The sequence below is a fragment of the Ascaphus truei genome, chromosome 3 (genome assembly GCF_040206685.1).
Source record: "Ascaphus truei isolate aAscTru1 chromosome 3, aAscTru1.hap1, whole genome shotgun sequence".
NCBI lineage: Eukaryota > Metazoa > Chordata > Amphibia > Anura > Ascaphidae > Ascaphus > Ascaphus truei.
The window spans coordinates 64,537,804-64,559,149 of record NC_134485.1 but is presented as its reverse complement, the minus strand read 5'-3'; the positions used below and the strand labels follow the sequence as shown (position 1 = coordinate 64,559,149).

The following is a 21,346-nucleotide window of genomic DNA, read 5'->3' as shown; positions in this document are numbered from 1 at the left end:
ACTTTCACATTTAAAAGAACTGATATCAACTTTATATAAAATTTTACAAGAGACACAATCAGATCTTAAAACCCCATATATGTTGAAATGGGGAAACGGGCTGGGTCTTGAATTATCACTAGAAACATGGTGCTCAATTGCTAGAAAGACATTAAAACTTTCCATTTGCCAAATATTAAAGAAAACAGTTATAAGATCCTATTCAGGTGGTACTTGGTTCCTGAAAGGCTACATAAGATGTTTCCTGGAGTGTCGAGTACATGCTGGAGGGGCTGTGGGGAAGTGGGCTTCATGTTACATATGTGGTGGAGTTGTCCAATAAGTTCCCAGACTTGGCCCATACACTGGCGACACACTTTATTCGAGCTCGGCTAGTCCCACGAATTCGGGTATACCCGGGTGTATTGAGGTTTGTGACTGTTTTCTGCCCGAGTGCATTGAGTTATTTTCCAGGCAGGGATTTAAGCATTTTATTCCCGTTGGCTGCAATACTGCACAGTATATATATATATACTGCATTACAATTCATGAATTTATGCCATCTGGTAGACACGCGAAGCATTGCAGCCTATTAAATCCTAATCATTATCATTTAACAGATCAGCCGCCCATCAGCCAGGCATGAACCCAGGCTGGGAAGGCAAATGCAACGGGGCTTGTCAGAGGTGAGGAGTGGCGCATTCCAGGTATCTGCCAGGTACATACCGGGTATTTGCTCGAATAAAGTGTGTCGGTGCAGTATCTCCAAAAATCATCTATACTATTTAAAAGTAAAAAATTCCCCAAGAACCTAGAGTGGTCCTTTTACATTTAAACATAAATATTCCATACAAAACAAAAAATGGTAAATTATTAATAACTCATATTCTCACAGCTACCAGGTGCTGCATTGCAAGTTACAGGAAGCAGATGAACTCCCCACTAATTGAGACTATTATAAATAGAATTAAGAACGCTATGATAATGGTGAAGCTCTCCAGTTATATCTCTAGAACTTATAATATATTCTGTGAAACATGGGGCCCTTGGATTATTCCTAATTATCTATGAATGTAAACAATCATGTACTTTTCCCCCTTGACTTGCAAAATGTATAAAGTTAACTAGGTGGATCGTATTTCTGGTACTGAATTAAGTATTTTCTAGTACTGTACAATTTTTAACCAGATGAACTGACTGTAGTGTATTTATTGTACCATTGTACCCTCCCCATAGCCCTCCCGTTTTTCTCCTTTCTGTACTCCATCCCTATTTTTATTAATATCCAAGAAAAAGTTCAAAATAAAAAGAATTAAAAAAAATAACCTAGTGGACTTGTCTCCATGTCAAAAGAACTGATGCTCGTAGACTCTTGGAGATTAATTAATCCCAATGTGAAAGATTTTTTTTTCTATTCACATCCTCATAATAGCTATTCGTGTATCGACAACACCTCCTTGGCAACTATTGTCCCTTCTGCTTGGTCAGATCACTCTACACTTATAACTAAGCTCGAGGGCCTTACATCCAAAAACAAAATGTTTGTGAACAAAAGATCGTGGTCTTTAAACAAATTTTTATTGATGAACCCTCAAACTCTTCACCTAATTGAGGAGGAGCTCACCCAATACTTCAAGCTAAATAGGTGCGAGACTTCAAGGTGTCCTCTTTCACCCTTTCAGTGGCACACAAGTTGGTGATCATAGTCAGGCAGATTGTGTTTGCTTCTGGTGGGGGGGGGGGGGGGAGAGAACACAAGTTAATATACTAATACAAAAATGGATGGATTAGAACAATCCACAAAACAAATCCCTCCTGGAAAAACTATAGGTAAATAATTTCAGTAAGAGGCCAATTAAATCTTCTGTTGGTGACAAATGCAGAAAAAGCTATGCGATGGACCCAACAGAAATACTACGAAAAAGCAATAAGTTAGATAGGATGCGTGCGTGTAAGCTAAAACTAACACAAACTAAGATCAAAGTTCATAGTATATACACCAAAAACTGTCTGATTTCCTATATCCCTAAAATTATCTGTAAAGCATTTAGAGAATACTACGCATCCCTCTACAATCTACCTGGCCCGGTGGGGGAATTCTGCTAAAAATAAGAGAGCACAAAAAACTTGAAACTTCTTAGCAGAAGGCTCACACTTAAACCAACCAAAATTATAACCCTTGAAAAAACTATAGAGCCACTTGAAATCCAGGAAGCAATGACATTCCTGAAAAATGGGAAGGCCCCTAGCCTAGATGGATTTTCTAACCTTTACTACAAAAAATGTCCATAATACTCTTCCCATATTTAACAAAGCTATTTAATGAAATGCTCCATGGTCTTTCCCCCACCTAGAGATATGATACGAGCAACCATAGTTGTATTCCCGAAAGAGGGAAAAGACCCTCTGATGTGCTCTAGTTACAGACCCATTTCCCTCTTAAATACAGATCTAAAACTATATGCTAACATTTTGGCCACCAGACTGAACAATACTCTCCCTAGCCTTATCTTCCAAGTCGTACATGAAGTGATTTCCTGAAGTACAGTAATGAATATGATTTACAGTACCACTCAGTTTAGGATTTGTAGATTACGAAAAATAATTTGCTTCTGTCTACACCTCAGTGGTTCTAACAGCATTAAGAAGACAAATTGTTGAGGAAAAGTACATTGATATTATAAAGATCGTTTACGAGAGTCCCACAACAACCATTAAATTATATGAAGGTACAAACAAAATAAGGATCATGAAGGAAGTGTGGCAGGGAGACAGCATGCCACCAAAGCTTTTCACAGCAACACTTAGGTATTTAAGACATTGCAGATTTGCTGATGACATTGTTATTTTTGCTAGAAGATCTCCAGCAACGAATCAGAGCAAGTAAGAAGGTGGACCTCCATATGAATCTCAGCAAGACCAAAGTGATGTTCAGCAAATGTGTCAATTCTGTAAAGATAGAAATAAATGGAATAGGACTAGAAAAAGTCAAAAACTATTTTTACCTTTGCCAGCATGTAACAATGCATGGGAAGTTTTTGAATTAAATCAATAGAAGAATGAAGTTGGGATGGAGCACTGTTATGGGAGACCAGGACATTACACCTTTATAACCAGGATCATTTAATTGAGCAAAACCAAAGAGTAAAACAAATTGTGATTTATTCTGTGGAAACAGACATACACACAATGGGTTACAAATAGCAGGAAGAAAACACACTTACTTGGACCTGGGATACAAAACGAGACTCTCCTAAGTGCAGGGAATCCTCACCTTGATCACAGTTGCAAAACAGGATAGAAAATATCCAGGCAGATTTCTGCGGAAGCCCCTTTTCTTTCTTGCTGCAGACTGAAACTGGACACTTAGCATCTGAGAATCTTAGATGACTTACTTAGAACTCACTGAAAACTTGGAACACAACTTGGAACACTTGGGACACTCTCTGGGCTGGCTACTAACTTTTTTATATCCTTTCCTAGGCCAGCCCCGCCCCGCAGCATTACCGCCAGCCCCGAGGGTGGGAACTTTATTGCTAGCCACTCAGCTGTTTGCCAGTCTTGAGAAGCCGGGCACTTGGAGCTTCAACAGGGCCCAGGGGCATGTGCGAAAACCGCCATCTTGCCTACTTGCCATGCAGAACACCCCACAGGGCTTGTTGCCTCCACGTCTAGGGAGGTGACTACTGGTCGGACCAGCCTGTATTCATCCCAGGGCGTGGGTACTTCACTCAGCCATCCTGTCCAGATGGTGTTCACACTTCTGGCCACAAGTTTGACTTTCATGTACGGGCCTTGGGCACTTAATGGCACCACACTCTGGTAGCCCATAAGCCCCCCTCAGAGTCCAAACGGTGAAAGACCCAGCTTAGGTTTCAATGTACCAGCATACTATATTATATATATCAGTTTAATAAAATATACTTTATACATGTTCTTATTAAAATGTCCTACTGTAAGTCTTTTGATTGAGGGATAGAATGAAAATGTGAACTGCTTCATCCCCACTAGCCATATCCCTTATACTCTGCAAACTTTATTTTAATAAAAGCCTCACAGTCTTATACATGACTGGAGCAACCCCTGAATCCCTATACCAGGGTTAGGGTGGTCTGGGCATGAACTGGGCATCCCCCCTTATACCGGGGACCCCATGTATGTTGCAGGGATACATTAACACCTTATTCCCCATTTACCTTGCGGGACTGTGATCCTAGTGGTGAGTCGGAAGAACATTTTCAGGGTAGGGGTTTGGCCACAGCAGTGTGCTTCAATGTATCCGAGAATCTTACCTGATTCCCAGGTACATCTTTGGGGTATCCTGTAACTCAGGAGTGCTGCTACATAGCCACAATCTGCAAAGACTTTCTCCGTCAAACCCACTCTGAAGCTCATATCCTAGCAATCTCCTGGTCCCAGCACATCTGGAAAGGTAAAAACACAGACATTCTTTATTGTCGCATAATTTTACACACAGTGACAGTAATGCATATACGACGGTCAGGTCCAAGAGCTGACACTCTAGGGCCCCAAAACACGGATCATGGGCAACCAAGTGGGCTTAACCTTTATTCGTGAGCCTGGTTACCCCTTCACCGTCACACCTCCCCCCTCAAGATGAAGACTTAGTTGCAAGCGCCTCGTCCGGCGGTCTAACTAGCCAGGCACCTCTTGAGGCTGTGGGTTCACTGGGACTGTCCTGGCATGAAAGTTCATCCGCATTTCCATGCCCGCTGCCTTTCTTGTGCTGGATGGAAAAGTCAAATTCTTGCAGAGCAAGACTCCAACGAAGCAACTTGACATTTTCCTGGACACCCATTATAGTCAACTCAGAAGATTGTGATCTGTGATCACCGTAAATGTCCGGCCATACAGATAGGGCTGAACTTTGCGGGAAGCCCACACAATAGCCAAACATTCCTTCTCAATGGTGGCATAAGCCACTTCCCTGGGCAGCAGTTTCCAGCTCAGGCATACCACAGAATGCTCGCCTCCCTCCTCCCCCATTTGGCTGAGTACAGCTCTGATACCATAGTCGGAGGCATCGGTCTGTACCATAAACGTTTTGTCTATCTTCCCATGTGTTGTATATGGTATTCTGTTCATGTGGCCCACAATATGTAGGACGTACAATACGTGCACTTAGCACAAGGTTTTTGGAGCACCGGCGAAATGTTGTACATGGCAACAGTGCGCATAGTTTGTCTAGACATTTCTTGCAAACACATAACATAGACTCCGGGTCTCTAAGGATCATGGGGCTTGAACAGGCATCTGTGAAAGAAGGAGACGTATTGGATATAAATCTTGGGGACTCTTTGCCCAGGGGGGTTCAATGAGTGCCTGGATACAAGTACGCTAATATGAACATCTGTTACCCATGGAGGTCTTTTCTCTGGCCCTGTAGTGAGCGATGCCTTTAGTGGGGGTATTTTGGCCTCTAGTTTGAGGCTTTCAGTGGTTCTGTGCATTGTATTCATCATTGTCTTTATTTACAGGGGTAATAATAATATGACCCATTAGTTACACACTGGTATCTGAGTATAGTTTGTCTGCTCTATATATACAGCAATTAGATTGCATTTTCCTATCCAACTACAGTATTTTGATATTATATACTGTACTTATTGATCTGTTAATCTGTTGCATACATACAGTAGGTCTTGTTCATATTTGGTTATGTATGTATACAATCAGGATTCATTGTACAAGATCATTGTAGTTTCATCGTCCCAGTATGTGTTCTATTTTTGTTTTTTGTTCATACTTTTTATTATATATGTTTGATTTACTTTTTTATTTTCCATTATTCTTCATAAATTTTTTACATATATTTTATTAACAATTTTATATTTGTTATCATATATTAACCTATTCCTTGCCATTAATACATGTTTTGTATCATTTCTAAGTATAGTGTATGCTATATATTCTTTATATCTATGACAAGTAGGTTTCTTCCTTGGATAGCTCTTTCCTCAGATATTTTTGGGGACATGATTATAGGCAGATTATTATTAATTCAGCTCCTGTAATTGATACATTGTCATCCTCCATGGTTTATTATTATATACTATGTATATTCTTTTTTCAGTATTGGGATAGTTGTACTTTGTTCTTATATGAAATTCATCTGCACATTGTCTGTGTTTATTGTTTTAGTGTTGTATAGGTGTATATGTTTATACACATGTATATGTACAGTATATGTGTATATCCTTCTCCACTTGTGGATGATGCTTTCTAATCATGTACATGAATGGTTAATACATGCTGATACTAATGAACTATTGGACTATTTAAGGGCTATCAGCCCACCTACATTTCCCCTGATTAAGTGGCATCACTAAGCGACGAAACACGTAGGGTTGTGTCTTTGGACTCTTGCTGTTCATGTCATCACGCTAACGGAGGCCTTGCAGATTGATCTGTGTCCGTGGTGTCGAGGATCTGGAGGGTGCAATTGGAGGGTACTATTTGGATCTGTGCTTTCTTCTCTCCGTCCTAGTACGGAAATACATCACTACACCCCAAGATTGCGTTCCTGGCTGTGGTCTCCCCATGATGTTTCCCGCTGATTACCCTTGAGATTGTCTCTCGACATGCTCTTTACCTACCGGCATTTGTGAGTTTAATGATTTTAGAATGTTGGTCTGATTAAATACTTCTTTATTTGAGTTACACTATGGAGCTTGCGCTCTCCCATTTTTTGTTATATACTGTAGTGCCGACGGTTATTCTAACACAAACCAGTGGCAATCGCCAAAAAGACCCAGGTACATGCTGGGTACATGCTGGGTCATCTTTAAGGCAAGTTTAAGGCATTTCTGCATTGACTATTGGCCCATCAGATTAACAGCGGGGGTCCCTGGCAGTTCCATTGAAACTGAATGGGACTGCTAGGGACCCCTGCTGTGTTAATCCGATGGGTCATTAGTCAATGCAGAAATGCCTTAAACTTGCCTTAAACTAGCCAGGTTACACCCAGCATGTAACCGGGCTAGTTTAATACTCGCTGTCTCGTCTGTCTATATATATATATATATATATATATATATATATATATATATATATATATATATATATATATATATATATATATATATATATATATATGAAATAAAAAAAAATGAATACACGATACCTATATATGATGCTATCTTATTTTGCACTAGAATTTGTTTATCTTAGCACTTTGATGAATAACCCAGTTAGTCGCTACCTACGTATGTGGATAGATTGATCCTAGGGACATTGACCATGTAGATTAGCTAGGCATTCAGAATGGTATTTTTAATTTGAGGCTATTTGACCTATTGTTTGGCTATGTTAAATGTCATGGACTTTTCTAGTGATGTTTGCTTAAGGCATAAACTGAGGTATAGTAATGAAACACGTCTGTATGTTTCCATTGACTTTTTATTCCCAGGCTAATGACTTTCCAGACGTGTCATGCAGCTGGATTAATTGTGGTTAAAACCGCAATGCCCACTGCTTAGTCACTTTCACATAACTGCCTTACTGGTAGCACAACAGTAGAACATCTTAACTGCTGCACTCTGTTCTGCTGGAGCAATGTGTAATTAAAGTATCATTTACCTGGTAATAAGGTACAGTTTAAAGGAAAGAGATTTTCAGACTTTGGCTGATGGAAGTGACTTGTTTTAGTTGAGCTAAATAAATAAATAGAATGTTATGTATAAAGTGTTTTATTTAAATCTATACAGAATGTTCTATATCAATTAAAGATATAGGGGGTCAGAGATGCATCCCCTAAAGCAGCGGTGTGCAAACTGGGGGGCGCGACCCCCAGCGGGGGAGCGCAGGGTTTACAGAGGCCCAGCGCACTTCCCGGAGGCACTTAAATTAAGTGCCGGGGGAGCTGAATGGGACAATTTGTAGAGAGCCGCTTAGGGCTCCCCATGGCCAGGATTAACTTCCTCCCTCCAGCAGCTGTGGGTAATCCAGCCGCCCTCTGTGCTGCGGCGGCTCCAGCTTCCTGCCTGGCCAGGACTCCAGCTTCCTGCCTGGCCAGGACTCCAGCTTCCTGCCTGGCCAGGACTCCAGCTTCCTGCCTGGCCAGAACTCCAGCAGCGCCCCCTTTTTTTTTTTTTAAAACATCGATTCTAAGACGCATCCCGATTTCAGACGTGAAAATGAGAAAAAAGGTGCGAATATCTTAGAACCGAGATATTTAATACATGTTAAGATATTTAACTCCCACATATTAATAAAACAGGAAAAACATGGTCATCAGCCAATAGTGGCGCTTTAAAGGTCAATATTATAATATATTATTTTACATTATTATTCAATTACATTATTCCATTTTTGTAAAAATATTTCGTGTTATTTATTTAGACCAATAAAGCAAATATTATTTCATGCCTTTTCCATCCAATCGCATCAAGTATATTGGGTTACTTTCAAAGTTAGGGTCTTCCATATTAGAGCAGTCGGGGACCTGCCAAACTGCAGAGGTCTCACAAGAAGCAATTAAAATCCTGCTCCGAAGATTCCAGCGGTGCACAGCTTGTAGAGATGATTATGATTAAGGACCACGCAGGTCCGAAACGCGTCAGAGTGTGTCCCCCATACCATATGTTTTTTCAATAAAATTTCATTTTTAATCTACACCTTGCTGGTCTCTCATCTCTACAAGCTGTGCACCGCTGGAATCTTCGGATCCTTCCTACTGTTATATTGCACACCGAGCGTGGATGCACGCACAGGAGAACAGCCATATGTGAGTATTGTATGTCTCCCTTCATTGAGACTGGATGACCGGTAACAGTGCGGCAACACAAGGGTCATGTAGGGCGCAATCCTACAAAGTAACGGTACGTTAACCCTCATTCATGTTATTTGTCATATGTGATAGATTCATGTACTAAGCACTGGGTCCAATACCTAAAAAGTTATGGTTATAGGCTGACTCCACAACAAAATAAGGATTTTTATTATCTACTGAAGTTCTGAACGAGATTGAGCACTGTTTTTGGGACTCTTGCCCCATAACTACATACAATAAAATCCTGCTCCATATTCAAAGCAGAGTGTCAATCCAGAAGGCTTCTCTTCTTAGAAGACACTTGCGTATATCCTCACGTCTTCTTGGGATCCTCACTTGCTCCAAAATTTGCCAGCGTAATTGCGAGATTTAATGCGATATCTCATAGAAATGTTTGGCTAAAAAGCTTCCCTTTTCTTTCTCTTATTTGAGTATGAACCTTTCTTAGTAGGTCGGGGAAATGTCTGATTCTACATTTATGTTCATTCAGCCGTACTTTTATTTTTCTCAAGGTCTGTCCTATATAACCCTTACCACAGGGACGTTTTATTAGATAAATGAGTGAACTGGGGAGGGTGTTTAGGCCCCCCAGAGGGGGAATGGTGGGTGTTAACCCATTGCATGCAATGCCTTACTAGTCTCTTAGGTAAGGGGGTTAGGTAGTGTAGTTTAAAGTAGCTTTGATAGTTCATAGTCCTTAGTGGTCTGCTATTGATGGCTACTAAGGGCTAATATCTTTACTTACTTTACTTTCTGCCTCTTCACCCACGGATGGGTGTAGGCGACTTCCACGGAAAACTTCACTTTAAAAAGATCCATGGAAGTTGTTTAGCAGGATATACCCAAGGGGACGCTAGGCCCAAGGGTCGACAGAGCCCATTTTGTTAGAAATGAGGGGCGCCACGTGAAGGCAGGGTTGTCAGTTGATAATGAGAGGCTCTATATTCGCATCAATTATCCTTGCCCCCCCAGGGCTAATATCTAGTAAAATCGGTAGTTGTATCCTTTATACCACCTATTCCAGGTTGGTATAGCTTACCTTGCCTATATGTAGATAATGGCCATTATACACACAGGCAAGAAAGGCCTAATGCCAGCCTTTGTAGGTGATCAAAATTTGCGTTACATTTTGGTATACTACCTATATAATGGCCAGGTATCGCCATTTAATGAGTAGCATCACAATGAGTAACTTGCGTAATTTACTCATTTTGTGGCACATTAAAACATGCATTATTTTAACTGGAAACAGGATGATAACTTGCCCACTAAATAGAATAAAAAACATACTGGACACCTAACAAGCTCCTATTGAACCCCCAAAATGACCACAACATATATATAAGCATATGAGTGTCACAGAGGAGTGCTACTGAGCATGGCAATATATATTTTAAAACCAGAGACAGAACATAAAACACAGACAAAGCTCAGTTTTTAGCACATCCAGTGAGACTCATACACGGTACGGTGCCTAAATATATATGTATAAATATCTAATAAGTAAAATGGTCTTTTAGTTTGACATTTTTGGCCAAAATTGTTGTAAGCCCCTGAGCCACCGCCAAGGCAGACCACATATCAGGGGTCCCTAACGCTAATATAAATTCTTAATAACCTGTGTAATAACAGGAAGAATGATTTATAGTAAATCTGTCAATATTAGTTGCAAAGTTCTGAGTCTGACTGAAGCTTTTATTAACCTGTACATTACCAGGAAAAGCACTCTGTATTAGAGATGTCACAGCCAAACTGCAAGCAGGCAAGTTCCCCTGAGTGGAAGATGCTATGGAGTGAGCCCATAACCATTTAAATGTGGGAGGGGGTGAGCTTAAATTAGGAAGGAGGTTGCCACCCTCCAATCAGCCATGACTAGCTGGACAAGAATTGTAAAACATACTGGACACCTAACAAGCTCCTATTGAACCCCCAAAATGACCACAACATATATATAGCATCACAATGAGTAACTTGCGTAATTTACTCATTTTGTGGCACATTAAAACATGCATTATTTTAACTGGAAACAGGATGATAACTTGCCCACTAAATAGAATGTAATTTTTTTTGCCGATCTCAACGCCATATTACTGTTTGATGTATCTAGGCCATAATGAGCAGCTGACTGTGACGGGAAAAGGTGCCTTTTATAATTAAACTTGTACGTGGTGTGCGATAGTGTATAGGGTGCAGGGCCGCCAACAGGGGGGGTTTGCCGGGGTTGGCATCCCGGGTCCGGCCACCAAGTGGGGGGGACAAAAGGTAATGGTGTCCCGGGCCCGGAGGCTGGGGGGGCTCGGCGGCTGGTGCTGCAATTGGCCCCAACTTCTGGTCAGGTCCGGCTACCGGTCGCGGCCGGGCCCCGGCTCCCCATCAGGTGCAGGCCTTCCTGTCCCATGCCGAGCTTCCAGCCTCTGACTTCAGCGCGGCGGGCCCCTCTGACGTCATCGCGCCTCAGCTTCCGGTGCGTGCTGACTGGAAGCTCGGCGTGGGACACAGAGTGAGGAGGTCTGCAGCTGATGGAGAGACGAGCCCGGCCGCAACCGGCCGACGGATCCTGCAGCCACCGGTCCCGACCATCCCCAATGTATATCTACTTTTTTTATATGTATTGGGGGGCAGTGGGGTCTTTTTATATGTATTGGGGGAGTGGGGGTCTTTTATATGTATTGGGGGAGTGGGGGTCTTTTTATATGTATTGGGGGAGTGGGGGTCTTTTATATGTATTGGGGGAGTGGGGGTCTTTTTATATGTATTGGGGGAGTGGGGGTCTTTTATATGTATTGGGGGGGTGGGGGGCTTTTTATATGTATTGGGGGAGTGGGGGTCTTTTATATGTATTGGGGGGGTGGGGGGCTTTTTATATGTATTGGGGGAGTGGGGGTCTTTTTATATGTATTGGGGGAGTGGGGGTCTTTTTATATGTATTGGGGGAGTGGGGGTCTTTTTATATGTATTGGGGGGTGGGGGTCTTTTATATGTATTGGGGGGGTGGGGGGCTTTTTATATGTATTGGGGGAGTGGGGGTCTTTTATATGTATTGGGGGGGTGGGGGGCTTTTTATATGTATTGGGGGAGTGGGGGTCTTTTTATATGTATTGGGGGAGTGGGGGTCTTTTTATATGTATTGGGGGAGTGGGGTTCTTTTTATATGTATTGGGGGAGTGGGGGTCTTTTTATATGTATTGGGGGGTGGGGGTCTTTTTATATGTATTGGGGGAGTGGGGGTCTTTTTATATGTATTGGGTTAGTGGGGGTCTTTTTATATGTATTGGGGGAGTGGGGGTCTTTTATATGTATTGGGGGAGTGGGGGTCTTTTTATATGTATTGGGGGAGTGGGGGTCTTTTTATATGTATTGGGGGAGTGGGGGTCTTTTATATGTATTGGGGGAGTGGGGGTCTTTTTATATGTATTGGGGGAGTGGGGGTCTTTTTATATGTATTGGGGGAGTGGGGGTCTTTTTTAATGATTTATATCTGTATGTGATTAATACATTTTGATATTTTTGTATGCTAGAGTGCTACTTTGGGGATTCTTTTTTCTGTGTTGGTTTTCAGATCATATTCATCCCCAGCACCGCCAGTAGTGGTTACCATTTACACTGCATTTAACTGGCTTTAGCACTTCTCACTTTAGGTCTGTGCAGGTTATTTCTGTGTCTCGTCTTTTTATATGTATTGGGGGAGTGAGGGCCTTGTTATATGTATTGGAGGGAGTGGGGTCTTTTTATATGTATTGGGGGAGCGAGGGCCTTGTTATATGTATTGGGGGAGTGAGGGCCTTGTTATATGTATTGGGGGAGCGAGGGCCTTGTTATATGTATTGGGGGAGCGAGGGCCTTGTTATATGTATTGGGGGAGTGAGGGCCTTGTTATATGTATTGGGGGAGTGAGGGCCTTGTTATATGTATTGGGGGAGTGAGGGCCTTGTTATATGTATTGGGGGAGTGAGGGCCTTGTTATATGTATTGGGGGAGTGAGGGCCTTGTTATATGTATTGGGGGAGTGAGGGCCTTGTTATATGTATTGGGGGAGTGAGGGCCTTGTTATATGTATTGGGGGAGTGAGGGCTTTGTTATATGTATTGGGGGAGTGTTTTTTTTTTATATGTATTGGAGGGAGTGGGGTCTTTTTATATGTATTGGGGGAGTGGGGTCTTTTTATATGTATTGAGAGGGAGTGGGGGCCTTGTTATATGTATTGGAGGGAGTGGGATCTTTTTATATGTATTGAGAGGGAGTGGGGGCTTCTTTATATGTCTTGGGGCTTTTTTATATGCGTTGGAGGGGTTTATGTGCATTGTTTTTTTTTATATATGCATTGGGTTTTTTTTATATATATGCATTTTTTTAAAAATATGTATTGGGGAGGTGTTTTTTTTAATGTATTTGGGGGGGTTTGTATATATTTGGGGAGGTGGGGGGTTGTATATGTTTGGGGGTTGCAGATTGTTTTGTATGTATTTGGGGGTGGGAAGTTTTAGTGTTTTTTGGTATATATTTTGTGGGAGGAATTATGTGAGTGGGAGGGAATTGAGTGAGAGTAGTGTAATTGACGGGAGAGGAGAGAGGGGGGGGAGAGAGGGGGGGAGAGAGGGGGGGAAAGAGAGGGGGGAGAGAGAGGGGGGAGAGAGAGGGGGGAGAGAGAGGGGGGAGAGAGAGGGGGGAGAGAGAGGGGGGAGAGAGGGGGGGGAGAGAGAGGGGGGAGAGAGGGAGTGAGGAAAATAGGGAGTAGGGGAGAGAAATACATGTGAGGCGGGGGACAGGGATTAAGGGAGAGTGGGGTAATTGATTGAGGGGGGGCAGGGCCGTCCCAGCATTATAGGCCCCCGGGCAAAGCAGTGCACTGGGCCCTGCCGCCGGCACAGCGGATCCTCTGCAGCATCAAGCCCCCATTTAGATCACCATACCCCACCCCCGGACGCTACCCTGTGTGTTTTAATAAAACAGGTTTATAATTATACCATGCCCTTACCCAGGGACTTCTTGTAAGTTCTCACTGCTTACCACACATGCGGTTTTGTTGCATGATAATACAACAGAGCCATTTCCTGCAAGTCTATTTGGAGTGGTCTACTTTTTTGTGTATGTGTTGATTCAAGGAATTGCATCTTTCACTTGATTTTTGTGTTATCTACTGCACGTCACTACCAGCACCTCTCTCCTTCATTTAGTTGGAGTAGTTTCAGTGGACGGTGTGTATATTTACTTGAGCACTCTTCTAGTGAGAGATTCGCTTACCTGCAGCATTTAGATTTTGAGGGTTATATTGTGTTTAGTATTGGTACCGTATATTCACACATATTTTGGGGGTGGGGGAAGAGGCTGCCGGCGGGTAACGGAGCTGCTGCCGCACTCACCAGGTAGACAGAAGATTGGTCTCAGGAACGGAGCAGCAGCAGGCAGCTTCTCCTTCACTTCTCCATCCGCTTGATGGAGTGACGCCAGCAGGACACAGAGCGGAGTTTTTGAGGGGGAAGTAGGTAGGGCTAGTCGTTCCGGTTTGGCGAACTGAGAAAATGTTAGCAACCAGTTCGCCCGAACCGGCAGAATCCCTCCCCACTGGGGGGCCCCTATGCTCGTGGGGCCCCCGTGCAACTGCCCAGCGTGCCCATAGGTTAAGACGGCTCTGAGGGGGGGGGGGAGAGTGAGATGTGAGACGGAGGGGATAGAAATACATGGGAAAAGGGTGGGAAATAGAGGGGGGCTCGCGAGGTGTAAAATGGTGGGTCTCGCGAGGTGTGAAATAGGGCTCGCAACACTGCCATTTAAGTAAACGTTGCGCCCTATGGGGCCTTATAGGGCGTGTAGGAAGATAGGGAGTGAAAGAGTTAAAACTCCCTCACTGTTCCAGGCCCAGGAGACCACAACTTTCAGGGCTGCTAGAGGTCAGGGATTGTTCCCAATCAACTCCTGACAGGGACGGGAGGTTAAAAGGGAGACAGCAAACTCCCTGCGGCCAGTCTTTTTACAATCTGGGAAGGAACAGGTTCTGGGGGAAAAGCTCAGATTCCCACCCAGCATTAAAACTGAATGACGCTCTGTTTGTACTGTATGGCAGAGCTGTGCTCCCTTTGTTTTGCAGTTTTGACACTGCTACTATACTGTAAGTGTACTGCAACCTGGATTTCCAACTCCGGGAAACAAAGGACTTTTCTTTGAAAAATGTTGGTGTAAACGCGTTACTGACTAACTAGGAGGTCGCTCCGTCACACATGGCAAGAGTACACCTGTATGCTCTTGTGGCGCTGCGAGAATGGCACAATATTCAGCACACATATAACCTTGGTTTTGGGCAGCATGCAATTTTTCTGCTCTTTCCATTCAGACCAATAAGGGGGGGAATCGGAATTATCCTGTTGTAGGAATCACATGATGCTGGAGCTACAATTTCTGTGATACTTTGCCTATGAAAATGTTGGTACTAAAAGGATAGAAAACATCACTTTTGAATCATTAGGCATTCAAGTTTATGTGCAGACTACGGCCCTTATTCTATTAACTGTGACAGCACCAACCCAAAACTAGTGAAAGGAAAGCACCATTGAAGTTCATGCATTACATCTATGCAACATCCATTAAAAGAGCTGGTGCTTGAATTTCATACTTTCCCCCTAACATATTCCAATGCTGTTATAGTTATTGTCTGGCTTCTGGGCATTGGTGGCCATTTTTCTTTATCCCCCCAAAAAAACCACTTCAGTCATTTCAAACATGGGCCTGCGATATGATAAGCAGCAATGTCACAGACTGGGAGACACAACCTTTTGGATTCTGAATACCAAAAACTGCACATTTAATAGTACAGATGCTTAGTTCATTATTAAGTAAATGGTATTTATCTGGTATTTATTAAATAGCAGGATGTGAATTGTGCATTAAATATCACACCTTTTAACTCCTCGCTTACCCACAGAACACCTTTATGTGCATAACATTTTTTTGTAAACTACTTTCAATTGCGCAAGATCTTTCTGTTGTAATCATTAGACAGAAACACATTATATGAATGCTGACACCCTCTACTTCTTACATTTCATTTCAGGTGCCAAAGATAGAGGACCCTCTTCCACAGGCCCCCAAAACCTGCGTCATTCAGGCCATTGTCCCGTCATGCAGGGCTTTTGCTGCAGATAAGATTCTGATTTAGAAAAGTGTCTGTTAGAGGCATTAGAAATGAAACTATCATTGGATATTGGTTTTCCCCAGGGCTTGGGTAGTAGGCGACATAAATTGGACTGAAAACAAGTTAATTACGTGTAGCGGTCATGTAAAATGGCTACAGTCATCTCTCCTGCTGACAGTAAGGCCTGGTAAGTTGTGGGCATGCCAGCAGTAATTATGGAGGTTTGCCCTCACACCCTGGTGGGGTGCCCTGTGTATGGATGGGAGTGGTCACATGCTCTGACTCCATGGTTAGTGATGTCAGAGGTGTGTCAGCTTTCAGAGTGTTTTAAAACCAGAGACAGAACATAAAACACAGACAAAGCTCAGTTATTAGCACATCCAGTGAGACTCATACACGGTACAGTGCCTAAATATATATGTATAAATATCTAATAAGTAAAATGGTCTTTTAGTTTGACATTTTTGGCCAAAATTGTTGTAAGCCCCTGAGCCAACGCCAAGGCAGACCACATATCAGGGGTCCCTAACGCTAATATAAATTCTTAATAACCTGTGTAATAACAGGAAGAATGATTTATAGTAAATCTGTCAATATTAGTTGCAAAGTTCTGAGTCTGACTGAAGCTTTTATTAACCTGTACATTACCAGGAAAAGCACTCTGTATTAGAGATGTCACAGCCAAACTGCAAGCAGGCAAGTTCCCCTGAGTGGAAGATGCTATGGAGTGAGCCCATAACCATTTAAATGTGGGAGGGGGTGAGCTTAAATTAGGAAGGAGGTTGCCACCCTCCAATCAGCCATGACTAGCTGGACAAGAATTGTAAAACATACTGGACACCTAACAAGCTCCTATTGAACCCCCAAAATGACCACAACATATATATAAGCATATGAGTGTCACAGAGGAGTGCTACTGAGCATGGCAATATATATTTTAAAACCAGAGACAGAACATAAAACACAGACAAAGCTCAGTTATTAGCACATCCAGTGAGACTCATACACGGTACAGTGCCTAAATATATATGTATAAATATCTATTAAGTAAAATGGTCATAAAGCAGAGGACAAGGCCCTGGGATCATCACGGTGGTCCGTACCACGGTCGGCACGGACATCGGGGGTATTCTCATGGGGGGATGCGGAAGGGAGTGATTCAGGGGATTCACATAGGTTCAAGGAACACCGTTGGTGGGCCCCCCTCTTTGAAGGTTATGCGGCCTGGATGGATCGTACGCGATTCCTTATTAGACGAGAGGATGTAGTTGATTTTTGGTGGGCCAAGGGAGAATTCACCCCTGAACAGCGAGATAGGGAGCTGCAGGAACGGTGGTATAAGCTTGAGCACAGGGAGATAGAGCCCATGGGTCCCGACACACTGTCCGATCCTGTGGATCCTGACGAACCCCTATCATGGGTGCTACCTGGGAGGGCAGGTAGGGCTGACCTAATTAGGGTCAGTAGGGCGGAACGGGCAATAATGGCTCGATACAAGTCTTCCCACGGGTTGGAGTACCTTTATGTCCCTGAACCCCTCATGGAGGAGATAGAAGAGAACAGGGAAAGGTGGCTTAGGGAAACCATCGAGATGTACCTAGTCAATAAGGGGAGTGAAGTTACTGGAAGGAGGGCAGAGGACAGAATAGATCACCTGATGCGAGTGTGGAGTATAGGGAGGAATATACACAAACACAGGGTGACCTATAGGCCCGAGAGGGGACTGCCTAGGCACTATCATGTCACGGTCCTGGACATGGGTGGTAGAGAGGTTAAGAAACCTGACCCGAGTCACTATTATTAGGGGGTACTAAGGCATTTTGCGGGCTCGTGGCTGCTGGTCGGGGCGGGCTTGGCGAGATGTCACTGTGGTCATTTTTTTTTTGTATAACGGATAATCTGTGATGTTAACAATTATGTGTTATGTGTTACAGTGCTTCCTGGAAGAAAGTATTTAAATTTAGGTCCCAGCGAGGACGATGGGATTCACCAGGGGGAGAATGTAGCGGTCATGTAAAATGGCTACAGTCATCTCTCCTGCTGACAGTAAGGCCTGGTAAATTGTGGGCATGCCAGCAGTAATTATGGAGATTTGCCCTCACACCCTGGTGGGGTGCCCTGTGTATGGATGGGAGTGGTCACATGCTCTGACTCCATGGTTAGTGATGTCAGAGGTGTGTCAGCTTTCAGAGTGTACATAAGGCACAGCACTGTGTCTAAAAGTTAGTCCTGCCAGAGTTCTATCTGACTCCTGAGTTCTGAGCAGTTCTGCAAAAGTTATGTTATAGTAGCTGAATAGGAAGACTGTGTCCAGGGACCTGGCACAGGGTAAAGACATCCCGGCTGGGATAGGGAATCCCTATTAAAGGAGAATTACACCTTTCAAAGGGAAGCACTGAGGGACAATGAGTGGCTAAAGAAACTACTGCGAGGGGCAGTTAGCCCACCTCAATCAATAAAGATGCTCTTAATCACAAACCCTCTCGTGTACATGTGTGGAGTGAATGTACAGAGAGGAGCACCACAGAGGAGTTCCTCGCCAGGACCATCCCCAAGTGACCGAAGGGACCCTGATGAGGTGGAGGCGCTGCACTGGAACTAGGTAGGACTCAGCACACTACCTCAGCTGCCTGTCTGGACGGGTTCTCCCCACACACCATCATGCGGGAGACTCAGGAGTCCTGTTGCCAACAGGTGCACCACCAGACACTACCACACTGTAATGGGGACCGGTTAGACCACAGGGGCCAATGTGAGATTGGGTGGGTCAGGCCGGGTCAGAAATACCGTTACATACGTATTGTACCATGTACGGAAAACTCTATAATTGTATAATGCCATCATTTTATATCTATGTACTGTATTTGTTTTCTTGTAACGTATTTTGTTTTCTTTTATTGTGGATATCTCATGTCAATTATTACATGTTTGGGAAAAAACGTCATGTGTGGCTTGTATACAGTACTAGTGCAATCACATTGAAGCAATATTGCAATTGTTATTTAATCACTTTGATGCCAGGTGGACTTTATAGAATTAAAATGATAACTAGCTATGTTGCCCTCCATCATGATCTGTTCATACATCAGTCTTGAGTTTCATGCAGTGCTCCTTTAAGAGTGACATGTGGTACAGAAAGAAAAGTTGGTATGTAACGTATGGCTATGCATTGCAGACTTATTCCTGCACTTGCTGACAATGTGATATTGAAATGACACAGGCCTGTGTAAAACAATAACTCTGCTCACTAGACAGGAAATACAATGTTGCAGCTAAATAGTTTCTCACCTTGCTGCCCCAACAAATATGTTGTTAATGATTGCAGTAGTGATTTGCAATTAGAATAACATGCTGCCATTAGTTAGTAAAATAGGCATGGCACAAAGGGAGGGGGTTCAGGCTCGGGCTGATCAAAGTGGCTTGTTCCAGTTTAGGCAATGTTAGAAATACATGGAATTACATTTTTATTTTATGTTTCATATTCAAACCTAAGTATAACATCTGTTAAACGATGTAGTGTGACACGGACTTCAGGGACGCACAATGAAATATTTTCACAGGGCAATCCTGGGAAAAGCGTCAGCTGTGAGTGAAGTGTGGGTTGAATTATTTTTCATTTTGTCGTTCTAGTTAGTTTGTCACGTCTATCGTTTTCTTTCTTGGACATGTAAAGATATATGTATGGTAAAACTACTTTGAAGAGTTCGAGAAATGGCTTTATAAGGGCTAAGCATGTATTTATTCCATTAGGTAGGAGTTTTCAATAACAGTGGTACGTGGCTTTTTAATATTTGTTATTTTTTTCATATTCTATAACTATGCAATGGTAAAGAGTAAGACAACAAGTATTCAAGAGGGCACCTGCATGTCTCATAAAGGCCTAACAAAGCCTTCTCCAGGTTCTAGATTTAGAACATCATGCAGTGTTTAAAGGAGCAATCCAAGCAATATCCTACATGTATGTTTTTATTTTAAATTAATAATTTCTGTAATATTAGATAATACTTAATACCTTTTTTTATTTTCAAATTCAACTCTTAATACCATTTTTAATTACTTTTAATGTACTGGGCATCTTTTGATTTCTACCGCAGGTTTTAGCCCATCTCCTAAGTAGTGCAAGATCTTTGTAACACTTTCCTGTTTGGGATAATTTGTTGCAAATATTTCCAGCAGTTTGAGCTGCAAACTGTAACAATAGATAATGTTACCTTAGTAATATAAGAATTCGTTGTAGCTGCTGAGTTACACTGACTGAAGGATTGATTTGAAACTGAAAGGCGGCCATTTAGTGAACCCTGGAAAGCAGGATTTTGCTAATGTATCGAACAGCAGCTTAGGTAATTAGTTTTCAATAAAGGTAATCAAATGCGTCATATATTAAAACAAAAACAAAAAGATTCGGTTTTTTTTAAAGCTACATTGATTGCCTCTTTAAGATGCATATATCTAGATTCTTGAAATAAACATTGAAATGACCTCACACGGTCAAAATAAAGTCTCTTAAGGCTCAGGGGGTAATTCAGTATCGTCTTTTAGGCTATTATAAGCCGAGATATCCCCTTGAAGTAATTGACGTCAACGTGTATTTTGGGCTGATAACGGCCCAAATGGCTACTTTGGACTATATTGAATTACCCCTTGGCAATTAACCTTATTAATATTATAAGTGTTGCTGCATTACACAATATATTGACAAAAACAAGATAGATCCTACATAGTGGCCATCCTTGGAGCTGTGGTTTTATCTTTGAGGTGACCCTTATACATTTTGAATGGTTCTTCCACTTGGGTTCTGAGCAATGTGATTACAGTACGTAACATGAGACTTGCGTCCTTGGGCTCTCACATGTGGTCAGTTCTCCTTCCTATTTGCGGTCTGAACGAAAGAAGAGTGCAGCACTGTGGCACTTATTTGATTTATTAAGGGCCTTTTTCTTCAGGGCCTGTGTCACCGGTTTCTCCGCTTTAGTTAGCTCAAGAAGAGAGGGAAACCTTCCTGGTATTTTGGTAACATTCCCGTGTGCCCTGATTGCAGTTCAATTTAAAGGTTACTGGCCATTGTTTATGCCAGCCACTCCTAACAAGGAAAACTTACTGATCTGACCGTTCTGGGTGGAACACAACATTTTTTGGCTACTCAATGGCACAGTTTCCATTAATGGATTACTCTACATCCAGCCAGCAGTATAACATTCTTACTTTACACCCAGTACTGTACCTCATTTCTTCTAGTGTATTGCTTTGTTATCTTGAAAACCAATTATGCATTCAAAAATAGAACAGCAAAAATAATACATAATTTTGAAGCTCTCATACTATAATAAAATATAGTTTTCTACTATATAATATATTTTAGTTTTTTTTCCCACCCCGGTGAAGTAAAGTTGCTATTTGCAAAGGGGTTAAAATGTTGTTGCAAGTTTATACCATGAAATGTGAAACCATCC

At 42.5% G+C, this 21,346-nt stretch overlaps 1 long non-coding RNA gene across 2 annotated transcripts; it reads right to left on the bottom strand.

The window, feature by feature from the left end:
- Window positions 1-1,327: 1,327 nt before the first annotated feature.
- LOC142490921 (uncharacterized) lies at window positions 1,328-14,392 on the bottom strand. 2 transcript variants are annotated; one of them, XR_012800151.1, is made up of 4 exons: window positions 14,131-14,392; window positions 4,272-4,403; window positions 3,204-3,337; window positions 1,328-2,928 (listed from the first exon to the last, which is right to left on the bottom strand). It is a non-coding gene; the product is annotated as an uncharacterized LOC142490921 (long non-coding RNA). The 2 variants fall into 2 exon arrangements; XR_012800150.1 differs by having other exon boundaries at window positions 3,204-3,331.
- Window positions 14,393-21,346: the final 6,954 nt, after the last annotated feature.